The sequence below is a fragment of the Nerophis lumbriciformis genome, linkage group LG35 (assembly GCF_033978685.3).
Source record: "Nerophis lumbriciformis linkage group LG35, RoL_Nlum_v2.1, whole genome shotgun sequence".
Classification (NCBI taxonomy): Eukaryota; Metazoa; Chordata; class Actinopteri; order Syngnathiformes; family Syngnathidae; genus Nerophis; species Nerophis lumbriciformis.
The window spans coordinates 9,109,467-9,131,611 of NC_084582.2; the positions used below are offsets into that span (position 1 = coordinate 9,109,467).

Here is a 22,145-nt window from a genome sequence, read left to right on the forward strand (position 1 = left end):
ATTATATTTATCCCAGCTTGAAGGTGAACATTATCACAATTTCAGAATGGTTAAAACTAAGGCTGCAGCTAACGATCATTTTTCTATCGATTAATCTATAGATTATTTTTTTTCGATTAATCGGTTAATCTATAGATTATTTTTTCGATTAATCTATAGATTATTTTTCCTTTTACCGATTATTTTTTTTATTTAAAATGAAGATGAAAAAATAAATGTAGGCCAGTTTTTTCAAAACGCATGGCTTTTATTTACAAAAAAAAAAGTATGGCCACTCAGTCAACATTGACAACAACATGACAAAATATTCTGTAACAATGTAAACATTTAACAAAATTAAAAGTAGCTTATTTGCTTTTAATGTGCAAATATAAAAGTAAACATCCAGTGCAAATCTTAATATTCTGCAATAGTATAAGCATTTCAAAAGTAAAAGTATTGCTTATTTTGCTTTAAAATGTGCAAAAATAAAGATAAACATCCAATTCAAAAAAGTGCAAAACGGAAATATTCTGTAACAACAGTGTAAACATTTCAACAAAAGTAAAAGTATTGCTTATTTGCTAAAATGTGCAAAAATAAAGATAAACATCCAATACAAAAAAGTGCAAAACGAAATATTCTGTAACAACAGTGTAAACATTTCAACAAAAGTAAAACTTTTGCTTATTTTGCTTAATAACACAACAATGATAGTATGATTAAAGTGAAAGTTAATTGTTCGTTTGTACATAGTATACGTAATTGTTAATGTTGTAAAAGGTATTTGCACAACTAATTAACGTTAGCGTTAAAGAGGAGCGCGTCTTTGTAAACACTGAACAGGCACGCCAAACGCTCCTCTCAGAGCGAAACGGTGCTTTAGTTTATGAATTTACAACGCAGATACAAATGACACATTCATGTTTTTGTTTAATGATGACAACGTATACTCACGCGGACGATTGACTAGTTGATGGTGATGGCAAGAACGCTGCCGTTGTGCTGCTATGATAGGCCATTTCCGCTCGACACAGTGTGCATACAACAACATTATTAGCAGAGGTGGGTAGAGTAGCCAGAAATTGTACTCAAGTAAGAGTACTGTTACTTTAGAGATTTATTACTCAAGTAAAAGTAAGGAGTAGTCACCCAAATATTTACTTGAGTAAAAGTAAAAAGTATGTTGTGAAAAAACTACTCAAGTACTGAGTAACATACACACACATATCATATATATATATATATATATATATATATATATATATATATACACACACACACACACACACACACACACACACACACATATATATATATATATATATATATATATATATATATATATTATATATATATATATATATATATATATATATATATATATATATATATATACACATTGATATATACAGTATATAATTTATATTTATTTATTTTGCCGTTTTTGTTTACATGTTAAAGGTGTTTTATTAATTATACATGCATGCTTAACATATAGATTCCTTTCTTTCATGAAGACAAGAATATAAGTTGATGTATTACCTGATTCTGATGACTTGCATTGATTGTAATCAGGAAGCAGTGCTGGTAACGTCCACGTTTTCAAATGGAGGAGAAAAAAAGTTCCTCCTTTCTGTCTAATACCACATGAAAGTGGTTGTTATTTGGCATCTTATTTGTCCACCTTCCATATTCGTTTTTATACCCTTTACAAGAAATACATTGGCGGCAAACTCCGTAGCTTGCTAGCTTGTTTGCGCTGGCTTTCGGAGACTCTTATTTTGAAAGCGCAGGCGCGATGGAGAGGGACTTTTATTGTGAAGACAGGAACTGTGCAGTCAGTCTTTACGGTTGAAATAAAAAAAGGGTCTTTTTTCCTTCACACTTTTGATTGATTGATTGGAACTTTTATTAGTAGATTGCACAGTACAGTACATATTCCGTACAATTGACCACTAAATGGTAACACCCGAAGTTAGCTCGGAGCCAGTCAGGTCATGTGACCCCTGGCTCTGTTTGATTGGTCCAACGTCACCAGTGACTGCATCTGATTGGTGGAACGAAGTGAAACGTCACCAGTAAGGCAGGCACTTTGAAGGTCTGTCTGACAGACCAAAACAAACAAAGCGTGCATTAACAGATCGATAAAAATTAGTAGCGAGTAGCGAGCTGAATGTAGATAAAAGTAGCGGAGTAAAAGTAGCGTTTCTTCTTAGGCCGTTTATTGAAATACTCCCACACTTTTGACGACTTTTGGCGTGCTTTTTTCCCCTCGCTCGCACCGCTCGCATCGTCTGCTTTGCGCTCCGCCATGACGGTAGTGTGACGTAAATATGCGACGCGTCGACGAACAAAAACGTCCTCGACGTATTTACGTAACCGATGACGTCGACTACGTCGACGCGTCGTTTCAGCCCTAGTTAAAACCATTAAAAATCAGTTCCCAGTGGCTTATTATATTTTTCGAAGTTTTTTTCAAAATTTTACCCATCACGCAATATCCCTAAAAAAAGCTTCAAAGTGCCTGATTTTAACCATCGTTATAAACACCCGTCCATTTTCCTGTGACGTCACATAGTGATGCCAACACAAACAAACATGGCGGAAAGAACAGCAAGCTATAGCGACATTAGCTCGGATTCAGACTCGGATTTCAGCGGCTTAAGCGATTCAACAGATTACGAATGTATTGAAACGGATGGTTGTAGTGTGGAGGCAGGTAGCGAAAACGAAATTGAAGAAGAAACTGAAGCTATTGAGCCATATCGGTTTGAACCGTATGCAAGCGAAACCGACGGAAACGACACGACAGCCAGCGACACGGGAGAAAGCGAGGACGAATTCGGCGATCGCCTTCTAACCAACGATTGGTATGTGTTTGTTTGGCATTAAAGGAAACTAACAACTATGAACTAGGTTTACAGCATATGAAATACATTTGGCAACAACATGCACTTTGAGAGTGCAGACAGCCCAATTTTCATCAATTAATATATTCTGTAGACATACCCTCATCCGCGCTCTTTTCCTGAAAGCTGATCCGTCCAGTTTTGGAGTTGATGTCAGCAGGCCAGGGAAGCTAGGGTCGATGTGAGCCAAGACATCCAGGGGGTTTAGCTCGCTTGTCTGCGGGAACAAACTGCCGCCATTGCTTGCCGTGATACCGAGGACCTTTGTCCCTGAATTGCTCACACACTCCGGCAGATTCAATGGGGGTCTGGCGGCAGATTCCTTTGACTTTATCGTTGGAAATGCATCTGCTTTGAGTGTCGCAGGATATCCACACATTCTTGCCATCTCTGTCGTAGCATAGCTTTCGTTGGTAAAGTGTGCGGAACAAACGTCCAATTTCTTGCCACTTTCGCATCTTTGGGCCACTGGTGCAACTTGAATCTGTCCCTGTTCGTGTTGTTACACCCTCTGACAACACACCGACGAGGCATGATGTCTCCAATAATAACAGAGCTGATTTGACTCGGTGTTTGAGAAAATGGCGGATTGCTTCCCGATGTGACGCCACGTTTTGACGTCAACGCTCCGAGAGCGAATATTAGAAAGGCCTTTAATTCGCCAAAATTCACCCATTTAGAGTTCGGAAATAAGGTAAAAAAATATATGGTCTTTTTTCTGCAACATCAAGGTATATATTGAGGGGCCTCACCTGCCATCATGGAAAGAAAAAAAATGTAAAAAAAAAAAAAAAATTTAATTGTTATATGTATCCAGTGATTATACTATAAAGTTATTTTCCATTTAACTTCACTAGTTTTACATTATTTTTATTCAAAATCGCTGAATTTTCACATTTGCCGTTCAAATACTGAGAAGAGACGGTGCGGTGATCAGCAGCCAGTTGAGGCACGTCACTCAATTGTGCCTCACCATGGATTGCGGACTCGGCTAACTGCTGGCCTGCTGTGCAGTGAGACCGTATTGCTATATGAACTATATTATACATTTCCATAGTTTAGTTAGCTGAGGTATATAATGTACAGTGTATTTTGTCAACAACTGTATGTGTGTAAAGTATTTCTTGTGCTGAGCAATCATAAAACTGCTGCGAAGACGCACTGGCTGAGGCTCGTGTAACGCCGCCTCCTGGTGCCGGTTAAGGCACCTTCGCCGCAGACTGCACCCCCCGACGGGAGCGCCACACCAACCAAAGCCCACACCCAAACCCTCCACGTGCAAGACCGAATCCACCCCAAAAAAAGTCACTTAACAAGAAGCCAAAAAGTGCAAAAACAACATTGCTCGCGTCGGAGGTGCCGTGAACGACTGCAGGGACACAACATTAGGTACACCTGCAGACTGCAGCACGGATTTCATATTTCATTCATTCACAACTCCTCCAACACGAACACCACTGTTCCCGCACTTATAAGTAAAGGTAAGACCTTAATAACGTTTTTTTTAATTAAATGTGCTTTTTTGTGTGCTACAGTTTGTATGTGTAAAGTTAAAGTTAAGTTAAAGTACCAATGATTGTCACACACACTAGGTGTGGTGAAATTTGTCCTCTGCATTTGACCCATCCCTTGATCACCCCCTGGGATGTGAGGGGAGCAGTGGGCAGCAGCGGTGCCGCGCCCGGGAATAATTGTTGGTGATTCAACCCCCAATTCCAACCCTTGATGCTGAGTGCCAAGCAGGGAAGAATGCTGGTATGAGCTTTTAAACATAAACCGTTAACTGCTGCCAATCAAATGGTGAATAAGATACTCTTTAGGGTTCATATGTTTGTAAATCTGACTGTGATGAAGTCAGTGCCTCACCAGTCATGAACCTCACCGCACGTCACTGCTAAAAAGTATGAGTGAGGTTCAACCCCCTGAAACCCCCCGTTCTTGTTTTTAAGTGCTTGGTGCGCTACCATTTCTTCTCGTATAAAAACAACCACTGTCTGCTCCCTAAAATACCCACTGCCCTATTTTGCGTCATGCGTCTGCACACGGCGCGCTCAATAGCAGCTTTTCTCTGCCGCCATGAACAAATAGCACCCCTTTGACCCCTGCCATGACTCACGCCGCCGCCATCAATGAAGACAGTGTGACAGAGAGAACACTTGAGCTTTAACGCCGCCCCTCCGTTGACCACCGCGGGATCACGCTCAGCGTCTCCCCGAAAGGCCGCTCCTCATCCTCAGTGGACCTCTTGTGCCAAGCCGCGTCTGCGCACTCCCCAGACAAGCACCGCATCGGCGCGGTGTAGCCGCAGGCATCTCGGACCACATTTCCATGTACGTGTGTGTCGCTGGTGTCATGTCATATTTCACACATGCGACGTGACACTCAAATTACGTCTGAGTCTTCTGTGCAAAGCCTCAGGGTTCGTCTGCGTCTCCCATCCGTAATGAAAAACTGGCTAACAATTAGAGGCTGCAGCTGAGCACTCATGTCAGTCGCGCACTCTCGGCATGGTTGCACCCATTCACACAGTGCCGCGCTCTTTCGCTTCAAGTAGGACAGGGGTCGGCAACCCGCGGCTCTAGAGTCGCATGCGGCTCTTTAGCGCCGCCCTAGTGGCTCTCTGGAGCTTTTTCAAAAATGTATGAAAAATGGAAAAAGTTGAGGGGAAAAAATGTTTTTTTTTGTTTTAATATGGTTTCTGTAGGAGGACAAACATGACACAAACCTCCCTAATTGTTATAAAGCACACTGTTTATATTAAACATGCTTCACTGATTAGAGTATTTGGCGAGCGCCGTTTTGCCCTACTAATTTTGGCGGTCCTTGAACTCACCTTAGTTTGTTTACATGTATATCTTTCTGCGACTTTCTAGGACATGTTTTATGCCACTTCTTTTACTGTCTCATTTTGTCCACCAAACTTTTAACGTTGTGCATGAATCCACAAAGGTGAGTTTTGTTGATGTTATTGACTTGTGTGAAGTGCTAATCAGACATATTTGGTCACTGCATGACTGCGAGCTAATCGATGCTAACATGCTATTTAGGCTAGCTATATGTACATATTGCATCGTTATGCCTCATTTGTTGCTATATTTGAGGTCATTTAGTTTCCTTTAAGTCATATTAATTCAATTTATATCTCATGACACACTATCTGTATGTGATATGGCTTTTAATTTTTTGCGGCTCCCAGACAGATTTGTTTTTGTATTTTTGGTCCAATATGGCTCTTTCAACATTTTGGGTTGCCGACCCCTGACGTAGGACATAAACATTCTCTTCCTGGCACTTCATGCTGATGTTTATGACATGTGCTGGCAGAAGGAACGCGATTAAATCAGTGAAAAGTCACACTTGCTTTGCTTTGAATCAGTATACTGTTTAGGGTGTTGGAAGAACACTTTAAATTAGATCAGACTTGGGCAACATGCGGCCCGTTAAGCTTTTAAATCTGGCCCGCCAGACATTCCCCCAAATTTTTTTTTAGATCTTTAAGATGGAAACTGTAGCTGCCATTATGATGTGCAGTGATGTTTTCAAATGACGGTGAGTCTTGAACTATACAAAGTATTTCAATGGTTGGAATCTGCGCTTTTGCATGATATACTACAAACCCCGTTTCCATATGAGTTGGGAAATTGTGTTAGATGTAAATATAAACGGAATACAATGATTTGCAAATCCTTTTCAACCCATATTCATTTGAATGCACTACAAAGACAAGATATCTGATGTTCAAACTCATAAACTTTTTTTTTTTTTTTTTGCAAATAATAATTAACTTAGAATTTCATGGCTGCAACATGTGCCAAAGTAGTTGGGAAAGGGCATGTTCACCACTGTGTTACATGGCCTTTCCTTTTAACAACACTCAGTAAATGTTTGGGAACTGAGGAGACACATTTTTTAAGCTTCTCAGGTGGAATTCTTTCCCATTCTTGTTTTATGTAGAGCTTCAGTCGTTTAACAGTCCGGGGTCTCCGCTGTCGTATTTTACGCTTCATAATGCGCCACACATTTTCGATGGGAGACAGGTCTGGACTGCAGGCGGGCCAAGAAAGTACCCGCACTCTTTTTTTACGAAGCCACGCTGTTGTGACACGTGCTGAATGTGGCTTGGCATTGTCTTGCTGAAATAAGACGGCGCTTAGATGGCAGCATATGTTGTTCCAAAACCTGTATGTACCTTTCAGCATTAATGGTGCCTTCACAGATGTGTAAGTTACCCATGCCTTGGGCACTAATGCACCCCCATACCATCACAGATGCTGGCTTTTGAACTTTGCGTCGATAACAGTCTGGATGGTTCGCTTCCCCTTTGGTCCGGATGACACGATGTCGAATATTTCCAAAAATAATTTGAAATGTGGACTCGTCAGACCACAGAACACTTTTCCACTTTGCATGAGTCCATCTTAGATGATGTCGGGCCCAGGGAAGCCGGCGGCGTTTCTGGATGTTGTTGATAAATGGCTTTCGCTTTGCATAGTAGAGCTTTAACTTGCACTTACAGATGTAGCGACTAACTGTATTTAGTGACAGTGGTTTTCTGAAGTGTTCCTGAGCCCATGTGGTGATATCCTTTAGAGATTGATGTCGGTTTTTGATACAGTGCCGTCTGAGGGATCGAAGGTCATGGTCATTCAATGTTGGTTTCCGGCCATGCCGCTTACGTGGAGTGATTTCTCCACATTCTCTGAACCTTTTGATGATATTATGGACCGTAGATGTTGAAATCTCTAAATTTCTTGCAATTGCACTTTGAGAAACGTTGTTCTTAAACTGCTTGACTATTTGCTCACGCAGTTGTGGACAAAGGGGTGTACCTCGCCCCATCCTTTCTTGTGAAAGACTGAGCATTTTTTGGGAAGCTGTTTTTATACCCAATCATGGCACCCACCTGTTCCCAATTAGCCTGTTCACCTGTGGGATGTTCCAAATAAGTGTTTGATGAGCATTCCTCAACTTTATCAGTATTTATTGCCACCTTTCCCAACTTCTTTGTCACGTGTTGCTGGCATCAAATTCTAAAGTTAATGATTATTTGCAAAAAAAAAAAAGTTTATCAGTTTGAACATCAAATATGTTGTCTTTGTAGCATATTCAACTGAATATGGGTTGAAAAGGATTTGCAAATCATTGTATTCCGTTTATATTTACATCTAACACAATTTCCCAACTCATATGGAAACAGGGTTGTAGTTACTATGGTCATCTAAGTCACAGCAGTGTGGGTGGGGAGCGTTTCCACAGAGTGTTTCCAGAGTGGCCAGCCTGAAATGCGTCTGTCGCGGAAGGACATTTTTTACAACAAAATTCCAAAGCTTAGTGATGTATCCGATACATCAGATTGTAGGTGTTTTTTGTTTTTACCCTTTGCATTAATATTTTGCTGTGTTTGTTGCATTTTTGTTGCGTTTCGCTTGATTGTAAAATATGTCGATATGTTGTCAATATTCAGTGTTTTATCGTTTATAGTTAATATTGTAAATCCCACATTCTTTATTTTCATGTACATTCTGGGTGTCTCATTCAGTAAAAAAAAATACAATTCCATTCCGTTTTTTTAATGCGGTCTGCCATAACATTTTTAGCTTTCAATCAGACATTACTGTGAGGTTTTGTATTAGTGTAACTAAAAATCAGATATACCGGCCCCCAGACACATTTTTTCCCTAAATTTGGCCCCCCGAGTCAAAATAATTTCCCAGGCCTGAATTAAGGCAACGGCCTCCATTCTACAACTACATTACATACTGACAGCCAGCATCCTCTGTAGTGGACACTTTTGTTTTGCAAAGCAGGACATTTTTGTCCTGAATTGCGTAACTCTGACAAAAGTAGATCAATAACGAGTGTCCACCACAGAGGACGCTGGTTTAAAACCTAGATTTAATAACTAAGCAGACTGATTAACCATCTTAACACTAATAAAAAAAACAGTACTTCTTTCTGAGAAAAAATCTTGTATTCTGGGCTTAGATATTTATACATGTAAACTAACAGTTGGTGCCAACCAACCCAAGGAAGTCAGAGCTTTCTTCAAATAAAGTAGGGATGTGCAGACTGATCGGCCATCGTTCACTATCGACTGATTTTCATAAAAAGCATGCGATCACTTTTGCAGATGAATAAATTTTTAATTGCGAGTACAAACGCCGTTCCACTCTGGCTAATATTAAACCTATTTTTATTCCTAGGTAGCAGCTAATTGTTTGTCAACATACACAGCGTGGAGCCACTCTCCTAAGTTAATAATCACCTCCAATACGGCAAAGAAACTCTATTTCTTTGTATTTTAAGTAGCATTATCACTGGGGGATGAAAGTAAACATGTTACACACTGAGAGCAAGCAGGAGCAGACATGCTAGCTAAGCCAGACAACAGAAGAAATAACTGCTTAGTAAACTTCAAGAAGTGTAGATTAAACTAACCCCTAAACCAGTGGTTCTTAACCTGGGTTCCATCGAACCCTAAGGGTTCGGTGAGTCGGGCTCAGGGGTTCGGCGGAGGTCAAAACACACCCGACTTATCGTGTAAATACAAACTTTTCTCCTGTTGCGTTTGGACCAGTTGTTCCTCCCAGGGAATTCAAGTTTCTGGTCGTCGCTCCCAAGCTCTTTACGACACTTAAAGCTGAGTAAAAGAACCACCAGAGACAGAATAGGTATTTTGTAATATATTTGCAAAGCTTTGTAAATATCATGAGACCAGTCCAGCATAGAACATTCAATCGCGCAGCTAAGATGGTCTAATCTAAAAAATGGCAACCTTCTCTTCTATAAAGTCTCTCTCCCTCCCATCCTCGTTGTCTTGTCTTTCCAGCCTAAACACATGCCCATTGTCCTCCGCACCTGGACATAAGAATAGATAAGAAGAAGGAGTATCTCTCTTTCTTACATTCCATATTCAAGGTTAGCACACAGTATTTGCAGACAACCAAAAGACCACAATTGGAAGAAAAAGACTAGCTGTTTTGTAATATGATTATGAAATTAAAGAAGTAACACTTAAATTCGGATATATGTAAATATCTGCCTCCGACACTCCCTATCGGCGTATTACGGATACGGCAACAGCTGACTGGTTTGCAGGCGTGTAATTTGTTGTGAGTTTATGCACTGTGTTGGTTTTGTTATTTGAACAAGGTGATGTTCATGCACGGTTCATTTTATGCACCAGTAAAAAAAACATGGTAACACTTTAGTATGGGGAACATATTCACCATTAATTAGTTGCTTATTAACATGCAAATTAGTAACATATTGGCTCTTAACTAGTCATTATTAAGTACTTATTAATGCCTTATTCGGCATGGCCTTATTATAACCCTCTAACCCTCTAACCCTCTAACCCTGTCCCTAACCCTAACCAAATAACTTTAAATTAAGTCTTTGTTACTTAGAATATGTTCCCCATACTAAAGTGTTACCAAATACATATAACTTTGTCTTGAATTTGAAAAAATACAACATTTTATTTTTCACTAAAGAAGGGTTCGGTGAATGCGCATATGAAACTGGTGGGGTTCGGTACCTCCAACAAGGTTAAGAACCACTGCCCTAAGCTCATCTGAAACAACACCAAGACATAACTGCTTAGTAGAGTTTAAGAAGTGTAGATGGAACTACGTAACAGCAGAAACTAAGCAGATATTTTTACAGTAACTTAGTAGGCCTGAATATTCATTAAAAACGAAGCAGATGTTTGATTTAACAATTATATTTAATAGTTTTGGCCACTGTAACATTACACACAGTTTGAACAGTAAGTCTGTGTTTGAATATAGGAAAATAAAACAGTACTTTAATCAAGTGATTCTTTGGTTAACCACTAGATCAGGGGTCGGCAACCCGCGGCTCTAGAGCCGCATGCGGCTCTTTAGCGCCGCCCTGGTGGCTCTCTGGAGCTTTTTAAAAAATGTATGAAAAATGGAAAACGATGAGGGGAAAAAAAAATCAATTTTTTGTTTTAATATGGTTTCTGTAGGAGGACAAACATGACACAAGCCTCCCTAATTGTTACAAAGCACACTGTTTATATTAAACATGCTTCTCTGATTCGAGTATTTGGCGAGCGCCGTTTTGTCCTACTAATTTTGGCGGTTCTTGAACTCACCGTAGTTTGTTTACATGTCTCACTTTCTCCGACTTTCTAGGACGTGTTTTATGCCACTTCTTTTTCTGTCTCATTTTGTCCACCAAACTTTTAACGTTGTGCATGAAAGGTGAGTTTTGTTGATGTTATTGACTTGTCTGGAGTGCTAATCAGACATATTTGGTCACTGCATGACTGCAAGCTAATCGATGCTAACATGCTATTTAGGCTAGCTATATGTACATATTGCATCATTATACCTCATTTGTAGCTATATTTGAGGTCATTTAGTTTCCTTTAAGTCCTCTTAATTCAATTTATATCTCATGACACACTATCTGTATGTAATGTGGCTTTTAATTTTTTGCGGCTCCAGACAGATGTGTTTTTGTATTTTTGGTCCAATATGGCTCTTTCAACATTTTGGGTTGCCGACCTCTGCACTAGATAGAGCCCACTCACCACTGCTCTAAGAAATATTTTATTAAAAAAGGTTCTGAAAAGGGGTGTCTGCTTATATTTAGAGATGTCTTAAAGTCAGGTCAACATCCTCCTTAAAATCAGGGTCTTCTGCAGCTTATGTTAGTGTTTTGCATAACAGGGCTATCTTTCTCCTAAAGTGTCTTAACTGAGAAAATAAATGAAGCAAAAAACGAATGACGAAATGCCCCGCGACCCCGAGAGGGACAAGCGGTAGAAAATGGATGAATGGATATGGTGTTGAGTCCAGCAGGGAGGAGGCTGTGTAAACAACAGACTGAACGTCAATAACACAAAGTGAGCATAGAATAATAGGATTTAATCAGCTTAAAAAGGCTAAGAAGATAGTGTGAGTATTAGCACAGTTTTAATGGCAATGATTATTTTATTGCTATTTAGAAACCACTCAATCCTAATCTGGATATCACAGTCTGCAGCTCTGGAGCCTCCCTTGTTAGCCCAGTGATTGACCTCTGCTGACTTGACATTATTGTATTCTTACAAAGAATTCAATTAGCAGCTCTGACCACGGTAGCATTATCTGGGGTCACACTGGTACATAGAAGAGTATTGATCAGGATCTGACCAAAGTTACGTAACGGCACCCGGGGGTGCTCATTTAAAAGCGGTGTTATTTATGGGCTCTGTGTTTGTGTAGCAACTGCAAGAGGAGCGACTGCACCATGTCTGACTATTTTGACTAAATGATTGTTTTTGTTGATCCCTCCCTTGTGTGTGTGTAAGATTAGCTTTAGGAGCATTCAGATAAGTACATGACCTCAGTGTTTCTTTGCAACCATCACACACATGCACACTAATCAGCCAGCAAAGTAAAAACAAGCCACACAATCAAATGTGCATCAATATTAATACTCTATAACGCACTGCACAGCATTGTCTACAAAGCCACTATAACTGTATCAGTCAGTATGTGTCCATGCACTAAATAGTCCGATCTCTCAAATAATTTGGCTCTAAATAAACATCCTACAACACCTTAATCTAGGCTGACCATATTCTGAAATCCCAAAAAGAGGACACATATATGCATGCCAAGGCGGGCAGCACGCCAAGGCTGGGACTAGGTGAAAATTTGCCAATGATACTCGAACTTGCTTTATAGATAATATATTTATTTAAATAAAGCATTTTTTCTCCTCTGTTGACAGCAGTGTTGGCGCTAGGAATTTTCAAAATGGGGTCCCAGGGACCCCATCAAGTCATAAAAATGGGGTCCCACAGTAAATTTTTGGGGTCCCACTTTTTTGTAAGCGTTTTGAAAACAAATGATCAATATATCCTGTTATATCTCACATTCTATATTGTGTTTTGGAAAAAGGTTGTCATAAACGCTACTTAAGTCATTAAAATAAATAAAAAAAGAAGACAAATGTGTAAGCATATGTAAATGTATTCAGTTGTAAACATTCATTCACTTTCTTCTTTCCTTCATGGATCTAAACTTTACTGCTGCTGGTAGTTTTTTCCATGTTTTTATTTAATAAGTTGTAGGTGTATTTATTTCAGTGTAAAAGTGTAAAAAGTGTTTTGCTTAGGTCATGAAATGATGATAATGGTGTGCCAACTTCAGATCTATTCCTCATTTCAAAATGTTTTAGTTTTTTTTATGTTGTTTTCCGCCCTTTTTTTGTCAAACAAAACTATGTTTTTTTATGGCAAACACACAAAATATGCAAAATCTTCCACCAAAAATATTTTTCAAAGTGGAATATTTGATGTGACGTAATGGGAACCTTGGATAAGTCGATAATTCATTATAACAATGATTTTGATTCAATATTATGTTTTGAGCAATGACCGTTTGAAAAAAAAAAACAGCTTTGTTTTATTAGTCAACATTGCAACTTTTTCTAAATTACATTTCACCTTTAAGCTTTTTTATTTCACTTTTGTTATGTTTTTGTTTTATTTAATAGTATTTTTAGAATGTGCCGTGGGCCTTTAAAACATTAGCTGTGGGTCGCAAATGGTAAAAAAAAAAAAAAAAAATCTGCGTCCTTTCTGATTTCAATGCGTTAAAAAGAGGTTGGGGGGGTAGCGAGGGGTGTATATTGTAGCGTCTCGGAAGAGTTAGTGTTGCAAGGGGTTCTGGGTATTTGTTCTGCTGTGTTTATGTTGTGTTACGGTGCGGATGTTATGCCGAAATGTGTTTGTCATTCTTGTTTGGTGTGGGTTCACAGTGTGGCACATATTTGTAACAGTGTTAAAGTTGTTTATACGGCCACCCTCAGTGTGACCTGTATGGCTGTTGACCAAGTATGCCTTGCAATCACCCCTGTGACTGGGCCGGCACGTAAAGGCAGTGCCTTTAAGGCACGCCCCCAATATTATTGTCTGGGTGGAAAACGGGAGAATTCCGGAGAATGGTTGCCCCGGGAGATTTTTGGGAGGGGCACTGAAATTCGGCAGTCTCCCGGGTAAATCGGGAGGGTTGGCACGTATGTCAATCAATCCGCTCTCTCGCTCTCTCTGTCTCTGCCCCTCCCTCACGAATGCTGCTGCGTGCGCACATCTTCACAATTTGTTTTGTTTTTAACCCCTTCTTAACCCTGGACGTTCATTGAAAATACACGCAACTCTGACTCAAAATGCCTGACATTTGAGGCATTTAAGGAACCCCGCCCGGACAGCCCCGCAAAAGAGGACAAGTCCGGGGAAAAGAGGACGTATGGTCAGTCGACCTTAATCCGATCGTGTTCGGTTTTTGAAAAGTCTGACTAACACACCTAGATTACGTGATTGAAAACCAGATCTCTCGAGGCATGTGTGCCCAAGAGGGGACTCTTTGTATCGAGCATGTGCCAGTCTCAACCCACAAATACCATTCAATAAAAACAGGCAACAACTGGAATTAAGAGGATACTTTATTTGCTTCACAAATTACAAAACCTCAAACCAGTGAAGTACATCGTAAATAAAAACAGAATATAATGATTTGAAAATTATTTTCAATCTATATTCAATTGGACACACTGCAAAGACAAGATACTTTTTAACGTTCGAACTGGTAAACTTTATTTTTCGCAAATATTAGCTCATTTGGAATTCCATGCCTGCCACATGTTTAAAAAAAAAAAAAAGCTGGCACAAGTGGCAAAAAAGACTGAGCAAGTTGAGGAATCCTCACTAATGAAAAGCGAGGGACTACTGTGCTCGTACATATCTGTGCCAGAGTCCGACTGTAACTAGTCCACCACATTCTGTAATCAATTTGTGAACAAACAGGAGCTCAGAGAGAAGAATGTGAAACGATAGGAGAAAACATTCTTAACGTTTCTCACTGGCTAATTATTAATGTGCCTTCATGAAACCAAAACAGTGCCGCTAAAGCATGAGTCCTTTTCTGAAATGACCCGTTTTCAAAAACAGCAAGGATCCCATGGGAACTACATCCAGTATGTGTAATACGAGCCATCTAATGATGGTCATTTTAGCAGATAAACTGATTAGACAAAAGCAGAGGAGAGGGAACTTCTTATTAAATTCATTAGAGACCGAGGGGGAAGAGTTTACTCTTCTTCTTTCTCTGTAGCGTCTTTGTTTCCTGAAGCGCTTCATGTAGGCGTCACCCCTCTGTAATTGCAGCAACACAAATGGTGTGCGTCCAACATCGACCCACACCAAAAACCAGTTCCACGCAATCCACAGCTGCAGTGAAAGTGTTTCCGCACACACAGGACGTTCGGACACAGAATGGACAGCTGACATTGATCGGGATTCAGAGGCACTCAGTGCGTTTAATATGTGAATTATCAATTTTTTTTCTTTTAGAAGCAGTCATGTTTACGCAGGGTGCATTCACACGTGTAGTCCAGTAGTTTGGTCTGGACCAAGATATATATATATATATATATATATATATATATATATATATATATATATATATATATATACACACCGTATTTTTCGGAGTATAAGTCGCTCTGGAGTATAAGTAGCACTGGCCGAAAATGCATAATAAAGAAGGAAAAAAACATATATAAGTCGCACTGGAGTATAAGTCGCATTTTTTGGGGAAATTTATTTGCTAAAACCCAACACCAAGAATAAACATTTGAAAGGCAATTTAAAATAAATAAAGAATAGTGAACAACAGGCTGAATAAGTGTACGTTATATGAGGCATAAATAACCAACTGAGAACGTGCCTGGTATGTTAACGTAACATATTATGATAAGAGTCATTCAAATAACTATAACATATAGAACATGCTATACGTTTACCAAACAATCTGTCACTCCTAATCGCTAAATCCCATGAAATCTTATACGTCTAGTCTCTTACGTGATATATACATATATATACGTATATATATATACGTATATATATATATATATATATATATATATATATATATATATATGTATATATATATATATATATATATATATATGTATATATATATATATATACACGTATATATATATATATATATATATATACGTATATATATATATATATATACGTATATATATATATATATATATATATATATATATATATATATATATATACATATATATATATATATATATATATATATATATATACATATATATATATATATATATATATATATATATATATATATATATATATATATATATATATCTATATACATACCATAAATGAATAAAAAATGTACATTTATTACATGTGATCGGTATCAGTATCGGATAGGGATGTCCGATAATGGCTTTTTGCCGATATCCGATATTCCGATATTGTCCAACTCTTTAATTACCGATACCGATATCAACCTATACCGATATCAACCGATATATACCGTCGTGGAATTAACGCATTATTATGCCTAATTTGGACAACCAGGTATGGTGAAGATAAGGTACTTTAAAAAATAATAATAAAATAAAACAAGATAAATAAATTACAAACATTTTCTTGAATAAAAAAGAAAGTAAAACAATACAAAAACAGTTACATTGAAACTAGTAATTAATGAAAATGAGTAAAATTAACTGTTAAAGGTTAGTACTATTAGTGGACCAATCATGTGTGCTTCCGGACTGTATCCCTTGCAGACTGTATTGATATATATTGATATATAATGTAGGAACCAGAATATTAATAACAGAAAGAAACAACCCATTTGTGTGAATGAGTGTAAATGGGGGAGGGAGGTTTTTTGGGTTGGTGTACTAATTGTAAGCGTATCTTGTGTTTTTTATGTTGATTTAATAAAAAAAAAACATAAAAAAACGATACCGATCATTTACGATATTACATTTTAACGCATTTATCGGCCGATAATATCGGACATCTCTAGTATCGGACGATCTCAATCAGGGATGATCAATATCAGAATCGGCGACATACATCCCTGATCAGAACATCCCTCGTTGTTAGGTTGCAAGTAAAAGAGGAGTTGTGATGCTTATTTAATAAATGATGGTGGTATCGGTATTGGTATCAGCCGATCGGATGCGGCAGCAAAAAAATCCTCCAACCCAACATCTCTGGTCCTTTTTGAACCGGACCAAAAATGACAAATGTGATCACACACTAATGACGCCTGGATATCAGCCTGTGAGCTAAGATGCTGACACACCCTTATAATCAGCACTTTTTACTGCTGTGCTGAGAAACCACAAAGTAGAAACAAGTTATTGCGCTGTTTCTATTCACAACAGCAAAAAGGAGACTGGACATTTTATGGAAGCACAAACAAAACAAATGCAGCTTAACGACTAACACAATTTGGGTAATCTACAAATAATGTTTCGAGACCATCAGGTAAGCAATTGTAAATACAAAGGAAAGAATGTAAATACATCAAAGAGATGCATAAACCAGCAGATAATCCATCCTATGTGTTCTTATCTATGCAGCATGTGGTTTCACTTAGGGCCAATCAGTAATTACATGTTAATTAGCACCGAGGTGTGACTTCAGAGTTTAAAAGTAAATGTTTGCTCATTTTAATTCAGATGGGCAAAAAAACAAAACATTTTTTGTGGGCGAACGAGTGAGTCACAGTTTGACGTGTGAGCATGCTCATCTCACAGCCATGTCGATCCGTTGTTTCCACAACATACTTGCTTCCTCTCTGGGATTTGTGCACATTAAATCTTCAATGATTTGCAGCACTACAACTATAAGTCCATACAAATATTACATTTATTTGGCTATATATTGTTTTTAAACTATTACTAAACGACTTAAACTCTTATTTTTAAAACTTGTTTTAAACATATTTGTTTTTAAACTACCAAATCTATTTAGGTCATTTAATGTGTGTGTATTTTCGGCTCAATAAATTGTAATTAAAATCCTGATTGATAGAACAGTAATGACATACTTTGTTAGAGAGAACAGAGAGTGAAAATATATTCAAAAATATCTTAAATATTGTAGCATTTTTCTCAGAATCGTCTTTATTGTTATTACTGTATACAAATGTGCAATGAAATTATGCTGAGCATTTCTGTTTCTTGCGAGAAAGATTAAAAGCCGTATTAAATACCGTATTTTTCGGACTATAAGTCTCAGTTTTTTTCATAGTTTGGCCGGGTGTGCGACTTATACTCAGGAGCGACTTATGTGTGAAATTATTAACACATTACCGTAAAATATCAAATAATATTATTTAGCTCATTCACGTAAGAGACTAGACTTATAAGATTTCATGGGATTTAGCGATTAGGAGTGACAGATTGTTTGGTAAACGTATAGCATGTTCTATATGTTATAGTTATTTGAATGACTCTTACCATAATGTGTTACGTTAACATACCAGGCACGTTCTCAGTTGGTTATTTATGCCTCATATAACGTACACTTATTCAGCCTGTTGTTCACTATTCTTTATTTATTTTAAATTGCCTTAAAAATGTCTATTCTTGGTGTTTGGTTTTATCAAATACATTTCCCCAAAAAATGCGACTTATACTCCAGTGCGACTTATATATGTTTTTTCCCTTCTTTATTATGCATTTTCGGCCGGTGCGACTTATACTCCAGAGCGACTTATACTCCGAAAAATACGTTATATATGCAATATAAAAATATGCAAATATATTTCGAAACGTTTTAATATCTGAACTATGTACTGTAGTTTACATTATATGTGTGTACTTTTACTAATATTTGAAATGTAATTGCTTTGTAAATAGTATAATATTTTTTTCTGTTTTAATTTTTAAGGGACAACAAATGAAGACTATTATTTTTCGCTAATTCTGGTACGTTTACAGAAATGTTGATTAACGTACACTGTCCCTGTTAAACAAACATAATAAATCAAATAAATAAATGAACAAATTAAAAAAAATACACTAAAACAACAATAGATAATGTACGATACTCAGCAGTGCAAAGAATATCAGAGAAAAATAACTAAGTTAAAAGCGACTGTAGTCTGAGATTATTAACTAATTATAATATTAATATTAATTAGGGATGTCCGATAATGGCTTTTTTGCCGATATCCGATATTCCGATATTGTCCAACTCTTAATTACAGATACCGATATCAACCGATACCAGTATATACAGTCGTGGAATTAACACATTATTATGCCTAATTTGGACAACCAGGTATGGTGAAGAAGAGGTCCTTTTTAAAAAAATTAATAAAATAAAGTAAGATAAATAAATTAAAAACATTTTCTTGAAGAAAAAAGAAAGTAAAACAATATAAAAACAGTTACATAGAAACTAGTAATTAATGAAAATGAGTAAAATTAACTGTTAAAGGTTAGTACTATTAGTGGACCAGCAGCACGCACAATCATGTGTGCTTACGGACTGTATCCCTGCAGACTGTATTGATATTATTATATTGATATATAATGTAGGAACCAGAATATTAATAACAGAACGAAACAACCCTTTTGTGTGAATGAGTGTAAATGGGGGAGGGAGGTTTTTTGGGTTGATGTACTAATTGTAAGTGTATCTTGTGTTTTTTATGTTGATTTAATAAAAATAAAAAATAAAAATAAAAACCGATACCGATAATAAAAAAAACGATACCAATAATTTCCGATATTAAATTTTAAAGCATTTATCGGCCGATATTATCGGACATCTCTAATATTAATGTAAAATATTAAGTTAGAGGGAGCAATACGGAAAATATTTTCGTTAATATTTTTAAAAACTTACGAAAAATTACAAAATTAAACAAAACAATATGTTAATTCAACATCAACATAAAATCAAGTTGAACTCCGATCAAGTCAATCCAACTTAATTTGTATTAAATAAACCAAAACCGGTAAACACCGACAAAAGTGCTAAAGAATAGCAATACAGGCATAAAATATAAATGACTGATGAGTAAAAACCTTACAACCAAGCAATTAAGCGTATTTAACTTAAACTTCAGCTATAAATTAAAAAAACATAGCATACCGTTCGTTACTTACAGAAATACTCAATTGGGGTCAACCTAATTTTTTTTTGGTGTGTAAATGGGTCAAGAATGGAATTAAATCTCCATACCTGTTTGTCCTCCTGAATCTGCCTCTTATCCAATGTTTCTGTTTCTCTACTGATCATCAGGTCACATGACTTCCTATGTCTCGGTCTGACAGGTGGGAGGGAGCTGCCAGGTCCTATAGTAAACAATCCCCTGCAGGGTGACTTTGCATGTATGTAAAGACCAGGCTTAGATGACGATTATTTATGATAATCATTATTTCAATAGAATCCATGCAGTCTCTGTTTTTGAATGGTGTATCAAGTGCAGTTTTAAATATCTGGTACTTTCCGACGTCCCTCCACCTGCTCATCTCTTTGTGCACTGTGCACACATTTAGGGGCCCGTGTGGTTGGACTCGTTCTGCCAGTTCCCGCATACAAAAGACCTGCATGTGGATCCGTTTTGAGGGCGGACAGTCCAGAAACACTCAGAGCCTCCACCAATGCAACATGTTTGTTTACTCTGATTGACAACATCTGAGACTTGGACTGAAAGTCTGACCCCAAAAGGGGTTTCGCAGCCTGCACAATCGAGCGATTGTCAGATTTGTTACTGGACGGGTTCCACACCATATTTGGTTACATAAATTAAACCGGAGATACTGCGAGGGAAGAAAAGAGCGCGCATTGTTCTCTGCTTTTTAGAGAAACTACCACAGTGCTTCCTCCACAAGATGTTAAAGATGGCACCAATGGGTGGGCATGCAGGAATCTTATTTAATAAAGCACCTGGTCAAAGACTGGCACACTATTTAAGACATTCCTGCAGCTTGATCATGCTGGTTGTATTTTAGGTAAGAAAAGAAAAAAAGCATAGATGAAAAGACCCCTGTGATGAAAGGCTGTATTACTATTATTACTTCTCACAGTCCTGCTTCAAACAGGTTATGTCTTGCAGAATGCCAAAAAGCATGTGGAGATGCATAGACGGTGACAGAAGACAAGGCCTGCTTACAGATTCTATACCTGTTGGACCTGTCAGGAGGACCAGACTCATTTCCTCTGTCTAAGCTCCCCAGGATAATACCAGTACAAGACGCAGATAAGCTGTCTGGCTTCGGAGAAACTTTTGCTTACAGTACAGTAGCTGCTGGAGATGATTAGCAGGTAGGAGGAAAAAATTCAAAGCAGCATCTTCACTTGAAAAACCCCAGAAAACTTTTTAAATACAAATAATCTATATATACACAGTATATATATGTGTATATATATATATATATATATATATATATATATATATATATATATATATTTATGTGTATATGTATAAGTGTGTGTATATATGTATGTACTGTATATATATGTATGTATACATATGTATGTATATATGTATATGTATGTATATATGTTTGTGTATATATATATATATATATATATATGTGTGTAAAATGTATATATATATGTGTGTATTAGGGCTGCAACTAACAACGAATTTGATAATCGATTAATCTGTTGATTATTACTTCGATTAATCTATTAATAATCGCATAAAAGAGACAAACTACATTTCTATCCTTTCCAGTATTTTATTGAAAAAAAACCCCAGCATACTGGCACCATACTTATTTTGATTATTGTTTCTCAGCTGTTTGTAAATGTTGCAGTTTATAAATAAAGGTTTATTTAAAAAAATAAATAAATAAATAAAAAGTAGCCTCTACGCATGCGCATAGCATAGATCCAACGAATCGATGACTAAATGAATCGCCTACTATTTTTATAATCGATTTTAATCATTTTAATCGATTAGTTGTTGCAGCCCTAGTGTGTATATATGTATATATATATATATATATATATATATATATATATATATATATATATATATGTATGTATGTATGTATGTATATATATATATATATATATATATATATATATATATGTATGTATGTATATATATATATATATATATATATATATATATATATGTATGTATGTATGTATGTATATATATATATATATATATATATATATATATATATATATATATATATATATATATATATATATATATATATGTATATATATGTGTGTATATATATTGAAATATATATATATTTATATATATATATAGGTGTGTGTGTGTGTGTGTTTGTGTGTAAATGTGTTCATATTACATTAATATAATTGGTTATTAAGAGTATGTGAAAGTTCGAATCCACCGGGTTTACTTGCATGCGACCTCTTTAAAGTTTTGTAATCAATCA

The 22,145-nt window shown here is 36.9% G+C and overlaps 1 protein-coding gene across 1 annotated transcript in view; it reads right to left on the reverse strand.

Moving 5' to 3' along the window:
- The window catches only part of n4bp3 (NEDD4 binding protein 3), a 58,071-nt gene extending 37,948 nt beyond the window's left edge, over nt 1-20,123 (reverse strand). Inside the window, exon 1 of the mRNA XM_061927520.2 lies at nt 19,960-20,123. The gene's annotated coding sequence lies outside the window, so the exon portion shown is untranslated. The remainder of the gene's footprint in view (nt 1-19,959) is intronic.
- Between the last annotated feature and the right edge of the window lie 2,022 nt (nt 20,124-22,145).